This window comes from Mauremys reevesii, linkage group 3, assembly GCF_016161935.1.
Source record: "Mauremys reevesii isolate NIE-2019 linkage group 3, ASM1616193v1, whole genome shotgun sequence".
NCBI lineage: Eukaryota > Metazoa > Chordata > Testudines > Geoemydidae > Mauremys > Mauremys reevesii.
This window is the reverse complement of record NC_052625.1, coordinates 203,796,342-203,821,598: the sequence shown is the minus strand read 5'-3', so window position 1 is coordinate 203,821,598 and position 25,257 is coordinate 203,796,342. Positions and strand designations below refer to the sequence as shown.

Genomic DNA, 25,257 nt, shown 5'->3' with positions numbered 1-25,257 from the left:
TACCAGTGGTGCTATTAACGAGAAGGGATTTGTCCCAGTGACCACAGCTAAAATCTCCCCTCCTGATGCCACGGTGCAGTGTGGAGTGTTTTGGCTGGGTGCAGCACTCCACCCCAGACGTGGCTGCATTTCAGCGGTGACATGACTATGCTGAGTATACACAGACAGAAAGCATTGTGTCAGTGAAAGGTTACTAGTCCAGAAAACCAGCCCTTCACTGAAAGCACGGAACTGGGGTATTGCTTCCCCATATGTCTGCTTCCTATAGGTTACAGCAAGGACTATAAATCATAGAAATTCAGCAATTACCACCAGCGTCTTTGGCCATTTATTGGAGATGGGCATGGACCAGTCCCCCAGATCTGAACACCCCTGAAACTCGGAGAGTTTTGAAACCCAGATTTGGAAGCTGAGGTCTACCCCATCTACCCCTGAGCCTGAACCGCTAGGAGGGGCCATTTGTGGACGACAGTCAGAAAAAGGACAAGGGGGAAGGGATCCCATGTGCGGGAACGTGGGTGGTAACACTGGGTTGTTCCATCATGGATACAGCGGGGAGGACATTTCTAAATGTTTAAACCCTAGAGGGTGGGGTATTCTCAGTCACGCATCCTCCATCCCCTCCTGCGCATGGACCAGTGACCCCTCCAGGGGACCAGCTTACACATTAGATGATAAAGAAAATCTGTCGTTTCTAACCCCCCGAGGGCAGCACCTCAAAGACGGCAACACTCACCTAAAGTCAAGGGGCCTCTTACAGGGGCCAGATCAGATCAAGCGAGTAGTCTAAGCCCAGACCTGCAAGAGGCAAGATAAACTGTGTCTCATGGTCTCATATAGCCCCCAGCAGCCTTATTGCCCGGCAGCCCAGGACAATCAGAAATCAGATCCAGGTGAATTTACCCTAATCACTTACTGCCCAGTGGGAAAAGTGCCGTCTCGCCCCTACAAACCCGGGGTGTGCTGGCCAAGCGACATATCCCACCTGAGGCCAACAGTGACAAATTAGCCTCTCATTAAACCAAGCAGCAGACTCTAAGAACATAAGAATGGCCATATTGGGTCAGACCAGTGGCCAGTGCAGGTGCCCCAGAGGGAATGAACAGAACAGGGAATCAGCAAGTGATCCATCCCCTGTCGCCCATTCCTGGCTTCTCTACTATGATGAAGATCATGTAAGTACCTAGGTGGATGGACAGGCAGATACTACTGCAGTGCAGGAGAAGTGCATGACTTTTCCCACCCTGCTTGCTGCTCTGCTCTGACAACCATGTTTGAAATCCAGCCTGACCTTGGAAAAAGTCACCTTCCTGTCCCCAGCCCCAGCCTGATACGCGAACCTTGGAGATAGCCTGCTAGGGTCTAAGATGCATGTGGCAGGCAGATCAATATCTATCGAGCCAATATGAGTGGGGAAACTGAACAAGCCCCGTTCTCTTATTTCTTGCCGAAAATGGCTGATTCCTAATGTCCTGGCCATCAAATTAATGTAGCTAATGAAAACTATTTACCCAGCAGCCAGACTTTACACTCAGAGTGTGAGGCCCAGCTCAGGGCACGTAGCAATGACTATAAACTGGTTTAAGCAAATGAAATGATCTTGACAACAGAGTTCATTGTAAAGATGATGGGACGGGGCTTGAGACTGTCTTCCTTACGGACGACGAGGAGTGGAAGGGCAGGCACTAAAAGAGGAGAGGCCTTTTGAAGGAGTTTCTCAAACATCATCTTGAACACAAGGAAAGCGTATCCCGCCAGGAGAAAAACAAAGCCCGTCTGGTTTGGCAGCGTTCCCGGATCAGAGGCTGCGATTCCCAGTGTAATATTTCCCGACAGGCCCACGCTGAAGTCGTTAAGTCACACACAGGACACTTTAATGTTTTTATTTTATGTGTGCAGGTTCAAACCACAACTCTAATAACATTGTCCATCCAGAGAATGCGATTCCTTATTGGACTCATCTCTTGGAAAGCAGAGCCGCTCCTTCCGCTGGGCAAATTTTGTTTTCACGCAGACTTTGGCCTTGAATGGGTCTAATCAAGTTGGACAAACATTTACAGGGCCGAGGACTCAAACATTCCCTCTCTCACTCACACACTCACACACACTCACACACACATTGGCATGGGCGTGCAGGAAACATGTGTATTTAATAACATACTCCAGGGTTAAGAGGGGGAGTGTTTGCCCGGGACTGAAGTAAAGGTTAATTCAGCTTTGCTTAATACTCTTTGCCTGTCAAGCCGTTATTTGGCAACAGTCGATGAGAAAAATCCACCGTCCCCTCGTCTCAGAAAGGAAAGGAAACCACAGACCATAACAGTAATGTGGGTTTGGCTGAGGGATGCCAAAAAGCAGGTGGTGTGATTGGCTTCCAGCCACCGATCGCTAGCCCCGTTGTGATATCAGGGGCTGCTGCCCCCCCTCCCACCAAGAATTGCAGTGCTCTTGAAAAAGACGCAGGGCTGTGATGATCATCTAGTCCAGCATTTCTCAAACACAGGTCGCAAACCTATTGTAGGGGCGGTTGTGGTTTGCCACCCTAACTTCTGTGCTGCCTTCAGAGCTGGGTGGCCAGAGCGTGGCGGCTGTTGGCCGGGCACCCGGCTCTGAAGGCAGCGCTGCCACCAGCAGTAGTGCAGAAGTAAGGGTGTCCTGGTAGGAGGAGGGTAGCCACATTTTTGGGGTGGGTGTCGTCACAGCCTGAAATATTTTCAAAGGAGGTCCCAGAAAAAGAAAAGAAAGTTTGAGAACCCCGATCTAGCCTGACCTGCTGCAGGACACCCGCCAGTGGTTCCTGCATCAAGCCTGTACCTTGTGACTGAGCGCGAGCGTGATGGCCACCAAGCCTGGCGAGTGGCACCGCTGCGGATGCTGAAGCCCCATGCCCTCAGGGGCTGTTCTCATCTCTAAAAATCCCAGTAAGGAAAATTGTCAGCGGCTGAAAAAACAAAGAACACGAACTGGAGCTACTGCAACCCACCCTTGTATTCTTTCATTCCTTCAGCTTCTCATCCTCCCTTCTTGCATCCAACGAAGTGGGTATTCACCCATGAAAGCTCATGCTGCAAAACGTTTGTTAGTCTATAAGGTGCCACAGGATTCTTTGCTGCTTCTACAGAACCAGACTATCACGGCTACCCCTCTGATACTATCCTTCCTTCTTCTTTCTTCCTCCCTTTCAGCGCCACAACATCCTTCCTAGGGCTAGGCCCACACCTGTGAGGGACCTGCTGTGTGCACCAAGCCATGGGTAGGCTGAGAAGGAAGCTAGCTGTGTTTTTCTGCACATATCCCAGAGCCGGCTCCAGTCCTGTCCCTGCACAGACATACCAGGGCTTACGGATCCTTTGTGCTTTTCCAACGAGAGGGAGCCCTGGGCTAATAACAGCAACTCACAGTGTCAAGTGCTTTCCTTCTCCCAAGCACTGCACAAATACTGTCTAGTCTGCTGGGAGATCTGAAGAGCCAGTGCAGCCCTCGGAGCACAGAAACCCTTTGAAGGTAACACGGTGCCGAGCAGAAGACGTCTGGGAGGTCAATGCGGAGAATAGATTCTCCCTCTTGACAACCCAGGATGGGATCTGGTACGTGGTCACCAAAGTGACAATGGGGCGGGGTGGCCACTCGTTCCATGACTTATAGGACAGCCTTTGATTTTGAGGATCATGATCCAAGGATCCTGACATATTTCTGGGGCTGGAGCAGCGTCATGTGGTTTGTGGCACGGATGGAACAAGGCAAAATCGTGGCGCCCTGGATCTGCCTGGAAGAGCTGGGAGCCCTTCTGCATCCTTGTTTTGCCATTGCCTGGCACAGAGAGAGGAGGGCTTTCCGTCCTGCTGGCACTGCCCTTTTGGTCTGGAATCCCACCTCTTTTCCAACGTTTGCAGGATGCGACAGGGACAGCACGCCCCTCTGCAGAGGTGCATGAGTTTCAAACGTCCCCCCTCCCAGTGCGAGCATGCTGCAGCACACCCTGGGGGCCACGAAACAGGCACAGTGCTGCATAGTCAGTGGGACACCTCCATGCAGCTAAACAAAGTGCTACTATTCCAGCCTGGTGCATCTCACCTATAAGATACCGGGAATCCCATCACCTTATTTTAATGAAGCCATGGCTGCATACAGACAAAGCACACATCGCAGGCACCAGCTCACTTGCACAGATGTAACACTGGAAGCAGGACCGGCTCTAGGCACCAGCAAAGCAAGCACGTGCTTGGGGCGGCACATTTCCAGGGGCGGCATTCCAGCCATCCTTTTTTTTTCTGGAAAAATCCACCAATGTACGAAAAAAAATAATACATGAAGATCAAAAAAATCTCCAGTAGTGCGATAGGAGCATGACGTGAAAAATATCGTGTCACATTGTGACACGGTCACTCATAATGTGAACGTGCGTAAATGTGTAAACGTTAATGGTTATTGATTAATTAAGTCAGGAATCACGATTACTTGTGTGTACTGTGCCGCCCCATTGGCACCATTCGTGCCAATTTCCGTGTCGCGTCAGTGCCAGTGGTTATAGGGCTAAAATGCCGAGATGAAAACGACTTTCCAGTGCTTTTTTTTTTTTATTATTATTTTAAGCAGTCAACCTCCCCCCACAACAAACAAAAAACATTACAAAGTGCAAATGTGTAAAAGCCACACAAAAAAGGGAGGGGGGGAGGCGGCGCCAAATTTTTTTTTGCTTGGGGCAGTAAAAAACCTAGAGCTGGCCCTTATTGGAAGTAGAACTTTGGACTGTCTCTTGAAAGCTCTCAGTCCCCTGAGACTCCAGATGAAGGAGAATTTCTCTTAGTTCACAGAGTCATAGAATATCAGGGTTGGAAGGGACCTCAGGAGGTATCTAGTCCAAGCCCCTGCTCAAAGCAGGACCAACCCCAACTAAATCATCCCAGCCAGGGCTTTGTCAGGCCAGGCCTTAAAAACCTCTAAGGATGGAGATTCCACCACCTCCCTAGGTAACCCATTCCATATTTCCTAATATCCAACTTAAACCTCCCCCACTGCAACTTGAGACCATTACTCCTTGTTCTGTCATCTGCCACCATTGAGAACAGCCGAGCTCCATCCTCTTTGGAATCCCCCTTCAGGTAGTTGAAGGCTGCTATCAAATCCCCCCTCACTCTTCTCTTCTGCAGACTAAATAATCCCAGTTCCCTCAGCCTCTCCTCGTAAGTCATGTGCTCCAGGCCCCTGATCATTTTCGTTACCCTCCACTGGACTCTCTCCAATTTGTCCACATCCTCTCTGTAGTCCACATCCTTCCTAGCTGTAGTAATATTAGCGCTTATATCCTCTATGGGCCATGAGGAGAGGGTGACATGAGAAAAGCAGCGGGACACCTTGCCCATGATTAGCCCATTGCGGACCGCTGAATATTTACCTGGCAAACAAAGCCAAGTCAACTTAACCAAGACATGCTGAATTATTGGGGAAGGGGTGGGGGGGGGGAGGGGAGGAGAGTTTCCACCCCAGAGTGCAACCAGTTCCGACTCACCCTTGTAGGAGGGAAGTCAAGGAAATTCTTTCCCCGCCCCCCATTCCCTGGCTGCAAAACAACCAGCCCCAGGGAATTAATTTCTCCCTCTTCTACAGAGCTGGAGAAGAGCTAGTCAGTACCATCTACTGCATTCCCCTATCTGCTCTTCTTTGGTTTGCATTACGAGGATCGAAATATGCAGGACACCTTCTTTACCTAGGGCTGCAGCTCTGAGATCTTCGTGTGGCTTCCTCTCCACTTAGCAATGTCACCAATAAATCTCTCTTCCCACATCTCTTCCCTTCAGGAAAGAGCTTCCTGGGGGCTGCAACTTTGCTTTGCAATCTGGGGGAGTGGTGTACCTGCCAGGAATATTTCCTCTTCCAAAGGTGGCGTGACACAAGGGAGAGACGGAGGAACTGGTCCTTTCAGTGGACTGGAATGATGCTGGTGGTAATTGCTGTGGTGTTGAGTACATATTTGGGAGCAGGCAGATTGATCCAGACTGGCAGTTCCTAACCCGAGGTCCATCTAATGCAGTCTCCTCTCTCTGATGGATGTACAGAAAAGCTGAAAGGTTTCATTCTCTGTGGTACTCTCCCGACGGTGCACCAGGTGTGTGTGTGTGTGATTCAGAGTGAGAGGTATGTTAAAAGAAGACACTTTTGTTTTGTTTTCACAATGCACCGTTAACCTGGAGAACTCACTGCCACAGTATATTATTGAAGTTAAGAGCACAGTCGAATTCCTATAGAGTTGAGACATTTATATGACTATCATCTGCAGGAACAGGACAAAAAATGTGTGCGGAATATCAACCCTCATGTTTCATAGCAGAAGCCCACCAGTATCTGCCTGGGGTCAGGAAGAAAGTTCTCTTCAGGGCAGGTTATTCCGTAAGTGTTCACTGGAGGGTTTCTTTCACCTTCCTTATTTCTATTAGAGACAAGACACCAGACTAACTGGGGCTGTATGGCAATTGCTCTGCTTCTGTGCTAGGGGCTGTCTATTTGTGTGAGAGGCATGTATTGCCTGCCGTTAACCCTGCCTGGCCACCTCCCCACATACACACACTTCACCCCTCTGGGGTTCTTATGCAAAGCAGGAAATAGCAGGCCTCACTGGGAACTTTCTGTGGGTGCACCTGGCTTGAAATGATGATGCTTTCATTTTCTGTACCTTTAAATCTCTAAGTACAGCACCTACCTGCAGAGAGAGCAGCCATTTTGTTTTTTAGAGCTGTTGTAGAGTGTTACAAAGACACGCACACACTGTGCTCCTCTAAGAGAACTTGACTTTTGTTCTTTCTTGGCTACCATAAGCTAAAATAAACGTTGTCTGAGTCAGAAAGTGTGTGTTTTGGAAACATAACCATTTCTTATGGGTGTTTTTTAAGTTTACAGTATGTGATTTTTTTAGACAGCCTACCTACTCATTTGCTCTGCTAAAATAGGTACATAAACTCTAGCTGTACCATGGCATCAAAATAACCGTTTATGCTCCATGATCTCACACCTGTTTTTAACCTGGGATATAATGAGCCTCTTCAAAACCACAAGAAACCAAAAAGAGGTGGCAGAAAAAACCCCCTGATATAAGGCTAACTAGTGAGTGTGCACGTAAGAACTCCCCTCCCACCCTTAGTGACGTATAAAAAGCCTGATGCAAGTCCAGGTGCACAGAGTTTGAGTGGATCCTGGCCCTGTTTTAGCCTCCTTCATCCCAGGCCTCTAAATGGCCTGATTCTCAGCTCCCTCCACTCCCACCGAAGCTAAGGGGGAACGGCAGGGGCTCAGCACCACTAATTAACAGGCCCTATATGGGCACCTGGGAGATATCGTCTCTCCTCTACATTTGACCAGCAGGTGTCACCAAAGCCAACACATCTCGGGAAGCCCTGACAGAACCAAGAACCCCCATTCCAGGCCCCTGGAGCACGAACCCTGAACAGTACCTTTGAATCCCCGCATCCCAGTAGGGCCGGACGGGCCGAGGTCTCCCTTGTCTCCTTTCAGGCCGGGTGGTCCCAGAGGCCCTCTCTCCCCAGGGAGCCCTGGATTGGGAACGAACAACAGACAAGGTGTTGTTATTACAGCAGGAAACCAAATGGGTAAAGAGCAGGCACCCTGCATGCCAGCTGCGTGCTAACTGGCTCTGCGGGGCCCACCTGGCAGCGTGAGACCAACGACAGGCACACCCTCTCCATCCCGCCGTCCTGCTAAACCAAATCCAATATCAAAGGACCATGCTGGCAGACAGAGATTTTGCCCTGGCAGACTATCAGGCGCGGGAACTATCCCAGCAAGCCATCAGCACTGCCAGAGACAAAGGCTCACCTTGCGTCTCTGAGCACGTGGGGGCGTCCATAGGAATGCAAAGGAGCAGGGAGTTTATTTAGCTCCGTACCCAAATCACGGTGTTCGTATGGCAAAGGCATCGCAGCGCGGGACGGCAGCGACTGGCTAATGATGACGGATGTGCCACTCCCCCTCCAACCCCAGAAGCACTAATTCCTAAAACGTCTCAAGGACCCGAGCAGCCTCCCTATCTGGGATGCCAGTGGGTATGGCTGATGGACACCCATGAGCCTGCCCTAATTCAGGGGTGACTCTATGGGGGCATATTGGGGCAGTACAGCTGGGGCACCAAAAGGAAGCCAAACTATCCCACCCAACCTCGCTTAATGGAAGGAGAAAGGGGATCGGATTACAGAGGGGAAAGAGGTCAAGAAGTAATATGGGCTGAGATTCCAGGGCGGTGATCTCTGAAGTCAGCCTCTAAGCATGCCCAGGAGCCTGGGGAACAGGATCGTTGCTCCAAAATATTTGGAATGCTGCAGACGAGGGGGAGAGGACTTGTCTAGGGTGACATAACTAGGGGTAATAATTAGCCCTTCTGTAGTGTGTTTTATCCAGCGCTCCTCGAGGTGCTTGTTTCAAGGAGGGCTGGCATCTGTACCCTGAGTTTTACAAGTGGGGAAACTGAGGCACAGAGGGGGGCAGCGAGTTAGCAAATCAATGGCACAGCTGGGAATAGAGCCCCTTGACTGCCTATGGAGCCGGTGTCCGAACCTCTAGGTCACATTGCAAGACCACTTGATAGGCCTGGGGCTCTACAAAACCACTCAAAGGTAGTTATGTGTTGTAATACTAACAGAACAGAGTTAAGCCAACAATAAAAATCAGGCGCACAGGGGGAAATGTTGGGACAATGAGATCTCCTAGTTTACGGCTCAGTCTCCTAAAAGATGTGATGGAAACTCCATCATTTGAGTCATTTAAAACTAGACTGGACAAAGTGCTGGAGAATCGGCTGCGGGAAACAAGCCTGTATTGGCTGCAGGGATGGTACCCACTGGGTCTCGCTCATCTCTGTGTTACTGGTATTTATTATGTGTGTCATGCTAACAGCGCGCCAGAGCCTAGTGAAGTCGATGGGCATCTTTCTATTGACTTCAATGGGCTTTGGAGCAGTTCCTGTGGGCACCCAGTACATGATCTGTTACCTCTTAGTCCAGGTAAACCAGGAACTCCAGGTTCACCTTCCATTCCTTCATTGCCTTGGTCTCCTTTTGGTCCCGGAGGCCCTGAAATATGACACGTAAAGATGGTTAGTGGCTCTCTTTAGACAGAGCAGTAGCAGCAGCAGATGGAAAATATGCACAAGTCTGCCCATAGCTGTCAATTATTATTTAGCAAATGCCCAGACGTGTGGGAGGTGCCTAATGGACTTGGAATAAAGACAGGCTCCTGCCCCAAAACATACAAAGCGCCATGACTGAGGTGAAGTTTGCCATGTGCCTTCTTCCCCGATTCATGGATTTCAAGGCCATGATCATCTCATTTGACTTTCTGGATAGCACAGGGCAGAGAAATTCACCAAGTGATTCCTGTCTGAGGCTCCTGTTTAGAGATGGTTGAAATTCAGAATTTCCATCCCAGAAGAAATTTGGACATGTCAAAATTTCCTTCCATCCCGAATCAGAATGAAAAGTCAAAATTTCATCATTTTCTGCAAACATTTCTGAAAGAATTTGTTTCGGAACTATTAAAACCTCCAGTGCCGGGGAATCCTGTCTTAGATTTCATCATAACAGATAAAGAGGAATTGGTCACAGAAATAAAAATTAGTGGTAGCTTAGATACAAGGGATCACAACTTGATTACATTTGTTATGTGCAAACAGAATAAAGTATAAACCAGTAATGCATATAGTTGGTGATTTAAAAGCACCAATTTCACAAAGCTGAAAACAATTATGAGCCAAATCAGTTGAGAGAAAGAATTTAAACAGAAAAATGTGAATGATAATTATGAACTATTTAAGAATATTGTATACATGCCTAAAAAACCACAATCCCAAGAACATTACACTGCTTTAAAACAACAACAACAAAAAATAACTGGACTTAGCCGCTTTCACTTTCTGCTTCTATAATTTTTTTAAAAAACTCATATATAATAAATGGAAGAATGGGACAGTTGACAGTAATGACTCTAATCAGAAACTAGGAATAGGAGAAAATTGATAAGGGAAGCAAAGAGGAAAAGGAGACATCTATGGCCAGCTGAGTTAAGGATGATAAGGAGTTTTTAAAGTATATTAGGAACTAAGGGAATCCTAGCGGAACTGGCACTAATAATGCAATAAAGTTAGAAGCGTTCAATAAATATTTCCAGTCTGTATTTGGGAAAAAGCTAGATGATGTTTTCAGATCAAATTATGATATGTTTTTCATTCCAATAGCAACCCAGGAGAATGTTAAACAACAAGTACTAAAGCTCAATATTTTAAAATCAGCAGGACCAGATAACTTGCATACAAGAGTTTTAAAAGAGCTGGCTGAGGAGCTCTCCCAATCATTAGTACTGATTTTCAGTAAGTCTTGGAAAACTGGGGAAGTTCCAGAAGACTGGAAGAAAGCTAAGGTTGTGCCATTATTTAAAAAGGGTCAATGGGACCAAGCGTATAATTATCAGCCTGCCAGCCTGACATCGATCCCGGGGTAAGATAATGGAGTGGCTGATATGGACTCAACTAATAAAGAATTAAAGGAGGGTAATATCATTAATGCCAATCAACATGGGTTTATGGAAAATAGATCGTGTCAGACTAACTTGGTATCTTTTATTCATGAGATTGCAAAGTTGGTTGATAAAGGTAATAGTGACGTAATATATTTAGATTTCTGTACAGCATTTGACTGGTACCAGAAGACATTTTGATTAAGAAATTAGAATGATACAAAATCAACAAGGTACATATTAAATGGATTAAAATCTGGCTAACTGGTAGGTCTCAAAATGTAACTGTAAATGGGAAATCATCTTCGAGCGGGTGTGTTTCCATTGGGGTCCTGCAGGTGTCAGTTCTTGGCCCTACGCTATTTAACATTTGGGAGAAGACAAAGTCATCACTGATCATGTCTGCAGACAATACAAAGATGAAGGGAGTGATAAATAATGAAGAGGACAGGTGACTGATTCAGAACAATCTGGATCTCTTGGTAAGTTGGGTACAAGCAAACAATATATGTTTTAGTATAGAATCATAGAATCATAGAATATCAGGGTTGGAAGAGACCTCAGGAGGTATCTAGACCAACCCCCTGCTCAAAGCAGGACCAATTCCCGACTAAATCATCCCAGCCAGGGCTTTGTCAAGCCAGGCCTTAAAAACCTCTAAGGAAGGAGATTCCACCACCTCCCTAGGGAACCCATTCCAGTGCTTCACCACCCTCCTAGTGAAATAGTGTTTCCTAATAACCAATTTAGACCTCCCCCACTGCAACTTGAGATCATTGCTTCTTGTTCTGTCATCTGCCACCACTGAGAACAGCCAAGTTCCATCCTCTTTGAAACTCCCGTTCAGGTAGTTGAAGGCTGCTATCAAATCCCCCCTCACTCTTCTCTTCTGCAGACTAAACAAGCCCAGTTCCCTCAGCCTCTCCTCATAAGTCATGTGCTCCAGCCCCCTAATCATTTTCGTTGCCCTCTGCTGGACTCTCTCCAATTTTTCCACATTATGGCCAAATGTAAATTTATACAGCTGGGGCAAAGAACATAGGCCATACTTACAGGATGGGGGACTCTATCCTGGGAAATAGTAATTCTGAAAAGGACTTGGGGGTCATGGTGGATAATCAGCTGAACATGGGTTCCCAGTGCAATGCTGTGGCCAAAAAGGTTAATGGGAACCTTGAATTCATAAACAGGGGAATCTTGATTCGGGAGGTTATACTGCCATTGTATTTGGCATTGGTGTGACCACTGCTGGAATATTGTGTCCACAATTCAAGGAGGATGTTGATAAAAGAAGAGGCACAAAAATGATTAAAGAACAGGAAATCTTGCCTTATTCTGAAAGACTCGTGAAGCTCATTCTGTTTTGCTTACCAAGAGAGGGTTAAGAGGTGACTTGATCAGTCTATAAATACACCTGGGGAACAGAAATTTGATAGTGGGCTCTTCAGTCTAGCAGACAAAAGTCTAACATGATCCAGTAGCTGGAAGATGAAGCTAGACAAATTCAGACTAGAAATAAGGCACAATTTTTTTAACAGTGAGGTTGATTATCCACTGGAACAATTGACCAAGGGTCATGGTGGATTCTTCGTCACTGGCAATTTTAAAATCAAGATTGGATGTTTTTTCTAAGCGATCTGCTCTAGTTCAAACTGGAACTATCTTGGGGAAGTCCTAGGGCTTGTGTGAGACTAGATGACCACAATGGTCCCATCCGGCCTTAGAATCTATGAATGGGTCCAGGTCCATGCCTAGAACTCCCAGACGCTGTAGCTGTAATAATAATAAGGCTGAGGAGGTTACTTTCAATAAGGCCAAAGTTCTTCATTTCAACTTTATCATTTCAGCTTTTATCTATTATGTTTTGCATGTCAAACCAAACCACCTCAACCTTACCAAGTCCAAACATTTTGATCATTTTCATCAAAAAAGTTGATGAACTTGAAATGTTCCTGAGACACATTTCAATCTTGTCAAACCAGCATTTTCTGATGGCTGGAAAACTGTTCGGTCTGAAAAATGTTGACCAGCTCTGCCCATGTCTTCTGGTTGAACCAGGTCAGGGTGTCTCACCCTGGGGGTCAGGACCCAAAACTGGGTCCCCAGAATGTTTCAAAGGGTCACGTGACAGCTCCTGCGGCTCCTGCCCCACGGGGCTGGCTGGGCTCACCTCCCTGCTCCAGGCACTGCAAGCTCTGGGCTCCCAGCGCCACCCGGGTCTGGCCCAGCCGTCATGACGACGGGAGTGTGGATAGGCCAAATTTGAGTGAGTGGCATTGCCACCCCGTGAGCCAGGTCACAACTCCACTCTCACAAACCTGGTCCAGTCAGGGGAGCTGGGCCAGCCCAAGGGGGGCTGCAGCCCTGGAGGTTGCAACACCCAGAGCCAAGCCCAGCCACCCCACAGCACTGAAGCTGCAGGAGCTGCCATGGTGGGGTGAATGCCAGGATGGACCCAACCTTCTCAGGGGGCAGGACACGACTGAAACCACCCCAGGGCCTCCACCCCCAGACTATTCACTGGGTCGCAACGGGCCGTAAACATTTACAAATGGGTCCTGAGCCCAAAGAGGTTGAGAACCACTGAACTCTCGTATATATTTTTAGAAAGACGTGCAGTCTTGACATAAAAACTCCAGGGACGGAGAATCCAGCTCATCCCTTGGTAATTTGCTGCAATGGTTAATTGCCCTCCCCGTTTTTATCCATTATTTCTACCCTGAATTTATCTAGCTTCAGGTTTGAGCCATTGGGTCACCAAGGGTGATGGCTGTTACTTATCAGCTCTTTTTGCAACTACCCAGTTCATTTGGGGTCACCTTTGGCCCTATGGCCACACCACACCTGAACCCCTAACCCAAAGAAACTGATGGAGAATGTGCTTTCATTTCTAAACACCCCCTACTCTTCAGGCGTCTTCCCCTCAGCCTGCAAGGATTTCACCCATTAAACCCAACCCACAGCTGCCCAGCCCCCTGGGCCAGTCTTGTTCTCTCCATTTTGCAGTTGCGGAAACCGAGGCACAGAAATTAAAACATCTTGCCCCAAGGTTGCAGAGTGAGCTGGCGGAAGAGCTGGGATTAAAAGGCACCTCTCGACTACCCACCTCCATGGGCTAAACCACTCACTCTCTTTAAGGATCAGGCCAACTGCCGAGGTCCTTATTCATTTGTGGTCAGTCTTTACCCCGAGAGTCAGTCGCCTGAGAAAGAACTGAACAAAATCTGTGCGGGGCACTTAGGATTTGGCTCTAGCCACTCAGAGCACAGGACACAGTCAGACTCTCTCTCTCAGAAATTGGGTTTCTTCCTGGAGGCACATGTGGCACAGGAAGGAGGGCAGCTGAGATTACACGGGTGTCGCTGATAGCAGAGTCAGGGCTAAGGTCCCTGCCTGAGCAACCTGCACGCCAGGACATGATACACTAGGTGAGGGCCCAGAAGCAAGTGGGTGCTGCTGCTAAGGAGATGGTGGCAGTAGTGGGATTTGCAGAGAGGTGGACACACAGGGAGGTTCAAAGCTGAGAGTGGGAGGAGGCAGAGGGTTGCTAGAAAGGAGGAGCACAGGGATGAGCTGGGTGAGGGAAGCAGGAGAGGAAAAGAGCAAAGCAACAAGTGAGGCAGGAGCTGTGTAAGATATTAAAGGGGAGGATGAAAGGCGGAGCTATGTCAGGTATTAAAGGGGAGGATGAAGGGCGGAGCTATGTCAGGTATTAAAGGGGAGGATGAAGGGCGGAGCTATGTCAGGTATTAAAGGGGAGGATGAATCGCGGAGCTATGTCATGTATTATAGGGTAGTTTGAAGGGTGGAGCTATAGGGTAGGATGATGGGCAGAGCTATGTCAGGTATTAAAGGGGAAGATGAAGGGTGGAGCTATGTCAGCTATTAAAGGGGAGGATGAAGGGCGGAGCTATGTCAGGTATTAAAGGGGAGGATGAAGGGTGGAGCTATGTCAGGTATTAAAGGGGAGGATGAAGGGCGGAGCTATGTCAGGTATTAAGGGGAGGATGAAGGGTGGAGCTATGTCAGGTATTAAAGGGGAGGATGAAGGGCGGAGCTATGTCAGGTGTTAAAGGGGAGGATGAAGGGCGGAGCTATGTCAGGTATTAAAGGGGAGGATGAAGGGCGGAGCTATGTCAGGTATTAAAGGGGAGGATGAAGGGTGGAGCTATGTCAGGTATTAAAGGGGAGGATGAAGGGCGGAGCTATGTCAGGTATTAAAGGAGGATGAAGGGTGGAGCTATGTCAGGTATTAAAGGAGGATGAAGGGCGGAGCTATGTCAGGTGTTAAAGGAGGATGAAAGGCAGAGCTATGTCAGGTGTTAAAGGAGGATGAAAGGCAGAGCTATGTCAGCTATTAAAGGGGAGGGTGAAGGGCGGAGCTATGTCAGGTATTAAATGGGAGGATGAAGGGTGGAGCTATGTCAGGTATTAAAGGGGAGGATGAAGGGCGGAGCTATGTCAGGTATTAAAGGGGAGGATGAAGGGTGGAGCTATGTCAGGTATTAAAGGGGAGGATGAAGGGCGGAGCTATGTCAGGTATTAAAGGGGAGGATGAAGGGCGGAGCTATGTCAGCTATTAAAGGGGAGGGTGAAGAGTTTTTCAATGAAGTGAAAAAACAGCAGCTCTGAAGGCAGGACCTTTGCTTGCTTGCTCTGTGGTTTGTCCAAGTTCCCAGAGAAGGGAGATTATGCCAGCAGGGGCTCTGGAGGCTTCTCCATACACACAGCTCTGCCAATGCCCCTCGGGCCTGACCTGTAATCTCCGTTCCCCACATAAGCCCAGCGCTGCTGATGCCGCTCAGTCTCACCCACAGTTCCCCCCTTCCCCGGCTATTCCAGACCCGAGTCTCTAGTTCTCTCAGGACAGGCCCTGAACATAGACTCGTCCCCAGTGCTTTGGTTTATGGGCGGTTTCACTCTCCAGTTCTGCTGCGCTAGCCCCATGGTGCAACATCTGGGCTGCGACCACCGCAGGGGACCAGTCATTTGTTTAACCCGGGATCTCTTCACCGGATTTAAAATCAAAGCCAACCCTGGAAACATTTCCGTTTGCTCTGGGGGCTCTTAGAAAAGTTCCTTTTCTGCGTTCACAGAGCCTGCACCGGGACCCAAATGTGACCTGCGTGTCCCTTTCCGGCCTTCAGTTAAAGTCTCTTCCCTTCACAGGGCCCCCAAAAAGCAGATCCAGAGCCAGGAACTACCTAGAGAGAAGGCTCCAAACCATCCCACGGCTCAGGAGCTCTTACTCTTGCACTCAGCTGGCTCCAGTGTGGCAGGATTCAAGGTCCCTCACGCAGCAACTGCTCCATAAAGTTCCACATGGCCTCGCATTACAGGCGCACAGGGAAATAACCCGAGCCAGGGCCCTGTCTGACTTCCCTTAAGCTGGAGAGAGATGTGTGCGCTTTTCCCCAGGGGCATCGCAAAGCGGATCCGAGCTGCCCCTTTCACACCAGAACGTATAGCAGGTCCCCACCCCCATCCACTTCTATCGCCCCCTCCCCAACTATCTGAGATTCAAACTCTCCAAGCTGTGCCCCCACGTTAGCGAGAACAAGGTGCTGGGGGGAGGATGGTTTTGTTAAAGACAGTTTCCATGTGTTCAGAACCACCAGCTTGTTTTCATTCCAGACCCTCCCTGGGGCGACAGTCAAACTACCTTAATGATTTGAAATTTAAAGTGCCTCAGTAAATTACAGGTTTAAGATGGGGGTGGGGGTTACTCATGAAAGCCAGCACCCCTCTGAAGCTGTCTGCCTGCAGTGCAAAGACCCCCCCCCATATACAACTGCTCCCCCCCACACACAAAGGCAGGAGTTGGTCTTAAGACCATGCAGATGGTCATCTGTGGTGCCCCCATGCCCTCCTGACACTGAAAAACAAAGACAGTGGACAGGATGAGAGCAGACCAAAGGCCTTGGTGAGCGGGAGGGGACAGAAGGGATGCTCCTAAAAATGCTGTAATGAGTCCTTGACCACTAGGCTGCCCACAAAGGAATCCCAGAAGCAGCAGAGATCGAACTCAGAGCCTCCTGCTTCAAAAGCTATCTGAACTAAAGGAAAATCTTCTATTAGCTGCCAGCAGTATAGGATCTATGACACAGGATTGGGAAGTTCTGCCTCCATCCAGCAGAGGGCGCACACACACACACACACACACACACACACACACACCTGCCAGTTCACTGCTGTGTGTATGACCAGCGCTGCTATTGGCAAGGGGAAGAAGTCATAAAGGGGAAGGCAGGACAGGTAAAGAGGATAAAGAGTTTCAGGCTGATATCATCCGCAGGGTATAGGTGTAAGTATTTGCCCGTTAAGGTAAAGGTATAAGCCAAAGCAGTCAGAGCCTCAAAGCCTGTAAGACAATAGCTTAGCCAGAGTTGAAGCATAAGGCCCAGGAAAGCTGGAGCAGATGTTTCAGCACAAGTAGCTCCAGGATCTCACAAGACGGAAAGTGTCATACACAAGGCTGACAAAACTCCTGGCAGGTAACCGCAAAACACCAGCTAATGCTAGTGTGGGATATTTTAGGATAGGAACACGCAGAGATGTTCAACCGCAAGGTTACCAACTGCCGTCTAGGCCAATGAGCCTGCAGGAAACAATATACTAGCCTGTAAGGAGAAGACACGTCGCATTATTAGGGCGAGGCAGTTTAGATATGGGCCACGGATGCCAAACATCCTTACGAATACTCATGGTGGCCACAGAGCCCTGTGTTAGAGCTACCCACGGCTCCACCCATTGGGCTCTTCCTGGCACGTAAGAGATAGAACCCTGCCCGGATCGTCTGTCCCAGCCCTTTGAAGCCTCCGCGTGAGTACATGGACACTCGGCGCATTCTGTGTTATCTCTATCTTCTGTGCTGGGTTGGATTGTTTGTGCTTTTGCTAACTGTGCTCAGACAGTGTGACCGTCTCTGGCAGGCACACGGGGGTTCTCGTCATAACTCGGATACCTCCGGCTCTGATCACGAAGCAGGACCCCACCCAACGACAGAGTGCTCACTGGCATTTCTAATTGAGCAATATAACTAATACGCAATCAACAGATCGGACAACACGTCCACCCCAAGATGACGAGTGCTTTTCGGCCAGACGTCAGAAGAAGTTTTACATGTAAACTAGACAGGAATCTTGGTCTCCCATTAAACTCTATTTGTCACCAGGAATCGGGGGTGGGGATTTACAGAGTCCTAGAAATGTCGGGCTGGAAGGGACCTCGAGAGAGGTTATCAAGTCCAGCTTCCCTGCGCCGAGGCAGAACCAAGTAAGCCTGACAGGTGTTTGTCCCGCCTGTTCTCAAAAACTTCCCATGACGGGGATTCCACAACCTCCCGTGTCTTACATCCAATAATACTTCAACCCAAGGCCACTCAAAAGCCACTCCCGCTTGAGAGCCAAGGCTAACCCCAATAGCTCCTCGACACTGGAGAGCCAAAGTCCCACACGGTGCGAATGGGGGTTCTACCGAGACAGGATAACAGAGCGTGCTGCATGCCAGGAGGAAGGGGCATTGGCAGAACTGTGTGTGGGGAGCCCCGCACTGGACTAGCAGGTGGGAGCCTGCACATCACGGTTGAGTTGCACTGGCCAAGCTGAACCGGGGCAGACCGGTGGGGATGCCGATCAGGACTGAGGTGCATTGGCAGAGCTGGGAAGAGGGGAGGGTGATGGACGGGTACAGCGGTGGGGGCTGTAGCCTGTACTAATGGAAGAAAACACCAAGCCAAACTCATCCCTTGTTCGATTAGACTGACCTCAATGGAGCTACACAAGGGATGGATTTGACCCGAAGTTTGTACAATAATTATTTATCATTTCTATTGCGGTAGCACCTAGGAACCGTAACCCAGAGTGTTCAAAGCAGGAAGCATTTGGTGTTCACAGAGTCACAGATTTTTAAGGGCAGATGGTGGATTTGTCTCGTGCGTGATCAATTCATTTACAGCAGAGTCCCACTCGGCTGCCTGTCAGAACCCTCGCTGAATGTAGGTGGATTTAAAATATACAAGGAACCTGTTCTATGGGGGGAGAATCCGGTCACCCACACACTAAAAAATCCTAAGAGAGGTTTCAAACGGCTGTGCAGTTAGGCCCATGATGCTGTCTTGTTCTCCTAACAGCCTGGAAATGCCAGAGCCCCAGGCAGCCTCTGCTCTGTATGGAGTACAAGGCACCACCTAAGCAGGAGGGTTCCCACCTCCCCCTTCCCCAGCTGGGAACATTGGCTGCATTGAGCGGAGGACAGGCGCAGCGGAAGGAAGCCCTTTTGGAAGGCGGCTCGGCCAAGCAGGGCGCCGGGATCGTAAATTACCTGATTTGCAGCACGCTGGCGACGACAGCGAGGGGGGGAAGGGAGAGCGCGGGAGAGATGGAGATCCAAAAAGAGAGAGAGTGGAGGACGAGACTGCCAAGAACGTGTCAACACGGCGGTAGTCAGCTCGGAGGTTGGCCCATCTGGAGAGAGTTTGCTGTGCTTGTATTCATCACAGTAACACACCTCGTGTATCAGGCTCCAGCCTGCCCTCAGCCACCACCAATCCCTCAGGCAGCGGGGCAGAAGCCAAACCTAGAGAGGCCTGCAGTGGTGCTGGAGGGGCAGGTGCACAGCCTTATGTCTACACAGCACACCCGGGCTCTGACCCATGCTTAAGCCCAGATCCACCACACACCATCCACCATGCCCATCCACACACAAAGCCCACTGACGTGTGCCTGCGTCCTCTCAGAACACGGGCTACTGGCTCACCCGGGGTACCGGCCCCTGGCCCAATGTAGCCCAGGCCCAAGCCGGCCCATTTTGCAGCTAGCAGAAGCTAGCTGAGGGTTGTGCTTGGATAATTGGCCAATGCTAGTCCCCGATCCTCCGGCCTTTCTGTCTCCCAGCTCTCCGAGGGGACTGCACTCGATGACCTCTCGAGGTCCCTTCCAGCCCTAGAATCTATGAATCTGCCTCCCATGAACCAAAAGCGACTTCCGGGTTCAAATTCAGCCGCTGTGCATTTAACCCTTCATTTCCATGCAGGCTGCTTGATTTTACACAGAGATAAACCTAGCTTGATGCAAACCTGCCAAGATGCCCTCCAACCTACTCACTGCCAGCCAGCCAGCCAGCCAGCTCTCCGGGGGGAATAGCTCAGTGGTTTGAGCATTGGCCTACTAAACCCAGAATTGTGAGCTCAAACCTTGAGGGGGCTATTTAGGGATCTGGGGCAAAAATCTGTCTGGGGATTGGTCCTGCTTTGAGCAGGGGGTTGGTCTCCTTCGGTCCCTTCCAACCCTGATATCCTATGAACACACTCAGGTCTAGGGTCATGGTGTGATTATTTTCAGGAGGCCTTTGTCTTTCAGTGATGCAGAGCCTCACCTTCCAGGGCATAGTACAGTCCCAGGCTGAGTTCACTGGGAAAGTTTGTGCTGTCGGCCAGCTAAAATCTGCCATGAAATGCCTCCTCGGGCTGCCTGGGGAAACTGAGCCCAGGGCACGTGGAGCTGAAAGCATGAACCTCTAACACTCCAGGGGCCACTAACTCACAAGCCTCTTACAACCTCCAGCCATTAGAGCGGGACAAAGGCCTGCACTGTACTAGCATGGGTTATATATCACTGTTTAAAGGCAGCCTGCAAAGGGTTTATTTAAAATTGGGCTTGAGCCATTTTTGGATGAAAAGAGAAGGCCTGGAGGTTGCATTTAAATGAGAGAGTTTTATTTCGACACGTTCTTTGACCGTAGGACCAGCGATGTGGTCTTCCCTTGAATGGATGCTGCAATCTGTAACACTGAATTCAGTGTTTCCCAAAGAGTGGGGCACAAGATGGACTAGCCAGGGGAGAATTGGGGTAGGGGGCGGCAGGTCAGATGGGCCTCTCAATTCTCTCCAGTTTCAGCTTTCTTTCTTTCTTTCTTTCTTTCTTTCTTTCTTTCTTTCTTTCTGTGAAAAAAGTTTGTCTCTAGCGATCAACATTGTGAATAAAGCATTAAAAATGTGACTTGAGTGAAGCTGATGTAGAGACGGCTGCCTGAGTCTGCAGAGAGCCTGAGACAATAGCTCTGCCTGGGTCACTTCAGTGGGTGCTCACTGGGATGCCAATGCTGATACTTTAAACATCCGCATTGTTAACCATTTTACAGCTCATCAAGGTAAGGAAGAAAGGAGAGGAAGAATCAGATTAAGGAGACCTACATGATCTACTGTGCCAGCTCATTTCGAGTGGGCCTTTGACACCTCCTAGTGGAGCTGGTTTCATTTTCTGGAAGCCCGAGCTCAGCTTTCAAAAGTTGGGGAAACACTGGTTTAATTGGAGGGATACAGGGTGTGGAACCTTTAGCAATGACTTCTTTTCTCCAGCACGACACAACTGGTCACTGGAGTGAAATCAGTGTCATGGAAAAGAACGTCCCCCCAAACAGAGAGCTTTAAATGGTGTAACTATAAACCCCCTGGCTTCCTCTCTCAGCTGCTCAGCTTCCTCTCGTCAGTTCCAGCCGCTCAAACTACAGTTCATGGCACAGGGCACCCATGCCCAATGGAAACACTCCACATGCCCATGCTGTCTGAATCTGCTCTCTACGGCCAGGCCCTCAGATGTCACCAAATATGATCTGAGGAGAGAGTCCGGGATATGCACCTTAACACACTCAAAACCGCCTTCACCAAACAAGGTCACTTCCTCAGAGAAGGAGATTGAATCATGGAACGGGCTATCCAAATACCCCAAGAGAACCTGCTTCAACACAGAACTAAAACCCACTGCGAGCGCACACCCCTAGTTGTCACCTACCACCCCACAAGGGAACCCAGATGGGGTATCATCAAACAATGACAACCCATCCTGAAAGAAATCTTTTCTGAACCCCCTCTTCTAGCCTTTACACAACCCCTCAATCTCTCCAAGCTTATCATCAGAAGCAAGCTCTGCCCAAACCAGGACACACCAACTCAAAGCAGCACCAGACCCGGCAAGAACAACCGATGCAAAACCTGCAGACATATCTCCACTGCTACAATGATCAACACCGAACACACCTTTTAAGATCCATGGGTCCTACTCATGCCTGTGACTACACGTGGGGTACTTCACCCAGTGCACTAAATGCCCCCAAAACAACTATGTGGGTGAAAAGAGACAGTTGCTACACTCGCAAATGAACTCGCACAGGAAAACGATAAAAGATGAACACAGCCTGTCGCCTGGGGTGAACACTTCACAAAGCGATCACTTCATAGCTGACCTCTCGGTCCTCAGCCTCATAGGATACTTGCACCACACCTTCAAAAGACCAGCACGGGAACTTAAATTCATAACTTTGCTAGACACCACAAATCATGGACTAATAGGTAACTTCACCTTGAATAGGCCTTTGACATATGTGCTAACGACTTTTGCTAAACAACCTGTTCCATCTTGTATTTAGCTGTGACACTCTGGTTACCTTTCCCAGACCTCTGTGGAAGCTTGAAAGCTTGCCTCTTCCCAACAGGAGTGGGTCCAATAAAAGATATTGCCTCCCCCACCTGCTCTCGCTAATATCCTGGGACTGACACGGCTACCACACCACTGTATACACGCTCTCCACGGACGTGTCTGCACCACAGACCGGGCTGTCTCTCTGCTTCCCTGCAACAAGCTGAGCATGAGGGTGAGCCGTTAAACCCAGAGGGCTGGTTAAAGCCAACCCAAGCCACACATTATGGTTCAAACCGAGCCACAAGCAAGCCGGCCGGAAGGGAGTGCCACCTCCCAGACTCAAACCTACCCTACAGGACACAAGTTTCCATCTTCAGTGCGGACTGGAAACTGCAGCCGGTGGCACCAGAGCCACCCCTGCAGATGTCTGCTGCAGGCCCTGCGCCCAGGCTGCAGGAAGGCGAAAGCCTGCTGCCCCTCCCCGAGGCAGAACAGCCCAGGGAGAGCAAGGACGTGGCAGGAAGGTCAGAAGAATGGGCTAGGGGGTAGGGCTGGAAGTCCAGAGACACCGGACAGGGGGGGCTTCAGCTCCATTCTTGTTGTGACCGTGGGCAAGTCCCGAAATCGACGTCCCTGCCTCGCGAGAGCCCTTAGGGACAATGAGGTTCTCAGACACTACGGTGCTTGGAGCCATTTAAGTGCCTTGACAGGTGGCCCCATGGATTGTCAGCAATATTCCCCTCCGCCCAGCTGGGAGGTACAAACAGGCTGACGTCGGCAGAGTAGCTGCAGCAGCAGTCGAAGCAGGGGCTGCTGCACTGGGGCAGGATGGGGGGAAGACACCTTGTGCTAGGACCCCTGGGGTGCCCCCCTCCCTCTCCAGCGAAGGCCAGGTCTACACTCAGATGGTCCGTAGGCCCAGCTATGTCACTCGGGGTGTATGTGTCTTTAATCCACACCCCTCAGCGATGTAGTTAAGGCGATCTAACCCTTGGTGTAGACAGCACTAGGTCGACGGAAGAATTTTTCTCTCAGCCTGGCTACTGCCGCTCAGCGGGGGCGGGGGCGGGGGGAATGGGAGAACCTCTCCCCCAGCGCTGCAGCCACGCTGCTGTAGCATTTCAAGCATGAATAAGCCACTGCGGGAGGAGCCAGCAGAGACTGAAGCCGGCAGAGCCGTGCCAGAGGGAGCCTGCGGGACCTAAGGACACTTAACTCTGACTTGACATTCTCCGCCCTGCCAACCTGCTCCTCACCTTCACTTCAGCCTCACCCCACACCTACTCCTCCCCTCCTCCCTTCCCTGGCCTTTCTGTTTCCTAATCCTCCGAACTACAGCCACCCCTGCCCCGCAAAAATGAGAGCACTAACATGCCATTGGAGGTCACCACATTGAGCACTTGGCTTCTGTGTTCCATCCCTTTCCCCCACCTTGGTCCGATCTATGTAGGGCAGATACTATTCTGTATCTGTACAGCTCCTAGCACACTGGGACCTCAAGCTCAGGCAATCCTGAGGCACTACCTTCATAAACATGATTAATACGCTTTCAGCTTGCAGCTCTGCAAAGAGAACCCTGTCCTTAGCTAGCCAGGCAGTTGCGGGGGAAGTTTCCACCTGTTGAGCTAAAGGAGTAAATCTGTCAGCTGGCAGCGGTAGTAGGTTGTTATCTCCCTGCAGTGCTGTACAGTCAATGGCGCATGTGATGTGATGGGTTCACATGGCGCTATCGGCCTTGGCTGGGGGGGAAGAGGAGAGCCAGCTGAGCGCCCTTACCCCGTATCACGGAGATGTTCCGCAAGGCGATGGAGTGCTCCCAGTCCTTCAGCCTCAGGTCCTCAGTCACATTGTTCAGGATGGCCAGCTCCTGCTTCAGCTGCTGCTCCATGGCGATATGGATTCGCCTCATCTGCCGGGCATCCTCCGTGGCATTGCTGATCAGCACCTGCAGGTCCTGGATCCGGGTGTGGTGGATGCCCACGTCGTAGGAGAAGGTCCTGTTGATGGTGCCCACGGCCCCGCCCACCTCGGTCAGCTGGTCGCTCAGGCTCTCCACCTGGGCGGCCAGGTGCGTCAGGAGGCTGTCGTGGTGCTCCAGCAGCAGCCGGCTGCTGTTGCCCTCCACTGAGAGCCTGTAAGTCTCCAGCTGGGCCATGTCGCCTGATGGTTCTGCTGTCTCTCAGGCTGGCCACGGCCTTGTCCGTTTGGCTCGCCTGGGTCTGCAGGCTCCAGAGGAACCCCTCCAGCTTCTGCAGGGAGCCCGTCATCAGGAAGAGGGAGTCCGAGTGATTCTGCAGGAGATCCTGGAGCCGCCAGATGTGGTCCAGGATGTCCCCTTTGAGCGGCAGCTGCAGCAGCTTGAGCTGCATGTCCCTGATGCTCGCTCAGGCGGTTCACGCTCCCGTCAGCGCCTTCAAGTCCTCGGGAGCTCTGCGGCCTGGAGACTGCAGGAGAAAGAGAGGAACCAGGTGTGAGATGCTCACAGGGAGTCGGGAGGGGCAGGTCGTTAGCCGCTGGTAACGGCAGCCCGGTCCCCAAGGAACACTCTTCACACCTCCCTCCCGCCTGACAGCTGCCACTATGCACATGGCCATTGGTCTGCACGGCCCAAAACTGATAGCGCCACCTGCAGGTGCAAACAGGGACCTGAACAAGGATCTTGTTCATTTGCCTAGTCCCAAATTCTTGCCTCAAGCTCTGGAGGGGGACGACGGGACGAACGTCTGTGCCTAGACCTACACCCATCCCATCTGAGCCCTTATCTGCCACTGTCCCTGTTCCTCAGTGGTGGGGCTCTGGGGGTAAATGGGTATGAAATGCACATGGTCTACTTCTGCAACATGGAGCTTGACTGGTGTGACGTTATTGACAGAATCTGTAACCACATAGATCACTGTTGCAACCACTGTTATATATTTGCAGCAAATATTGTACAAAGGCTGTTGTGTGAGGTGTCTCTGGGAAGATTATGACGTGCTGGTTAGGATTGTGCTGTCTGTGTGTCTGTATCATTTTTGTAGTTGAAGTTATGAATATTGGCTCTATACTGTCTGTATTTCAAACTTCTGCTGTGCTTCTGGGTGACATCCCAGAGGAGTTGGTGTCAGCTCTGCCTAGCTTGCTTAAGGACCATCAGCTACACAACTGACCCATGGAGAGAAGGCAGACACACGCTGCGACTCAGCAAAGTGCAGGGACTTGCCCATGTGACTCCAGACTCCATTTTGCTGTAATTTTCCACAGTGAGGACAAAGAGGTTCTTACACCTGGAAAAGACTATAAAAGGCTGATGCTTCACCTCCATCTGGTCTTCAATCCTGCTTCT

The 25,257-nt window shown here is 50.1% G+C and overlaps 1 pseudogene; it reads right to left on the bottom strand.

The window, feature by feature from the left end:
• Positions 1 to 754: 754 nt before the first annotated feature.
• Positions 755 to 24,526, bottom strand: LOC120401198 (annotated as a pseudogene).
• Between the last annotated feature and the right edge of the window lie 731 nt (positions 24,527 to 25,257).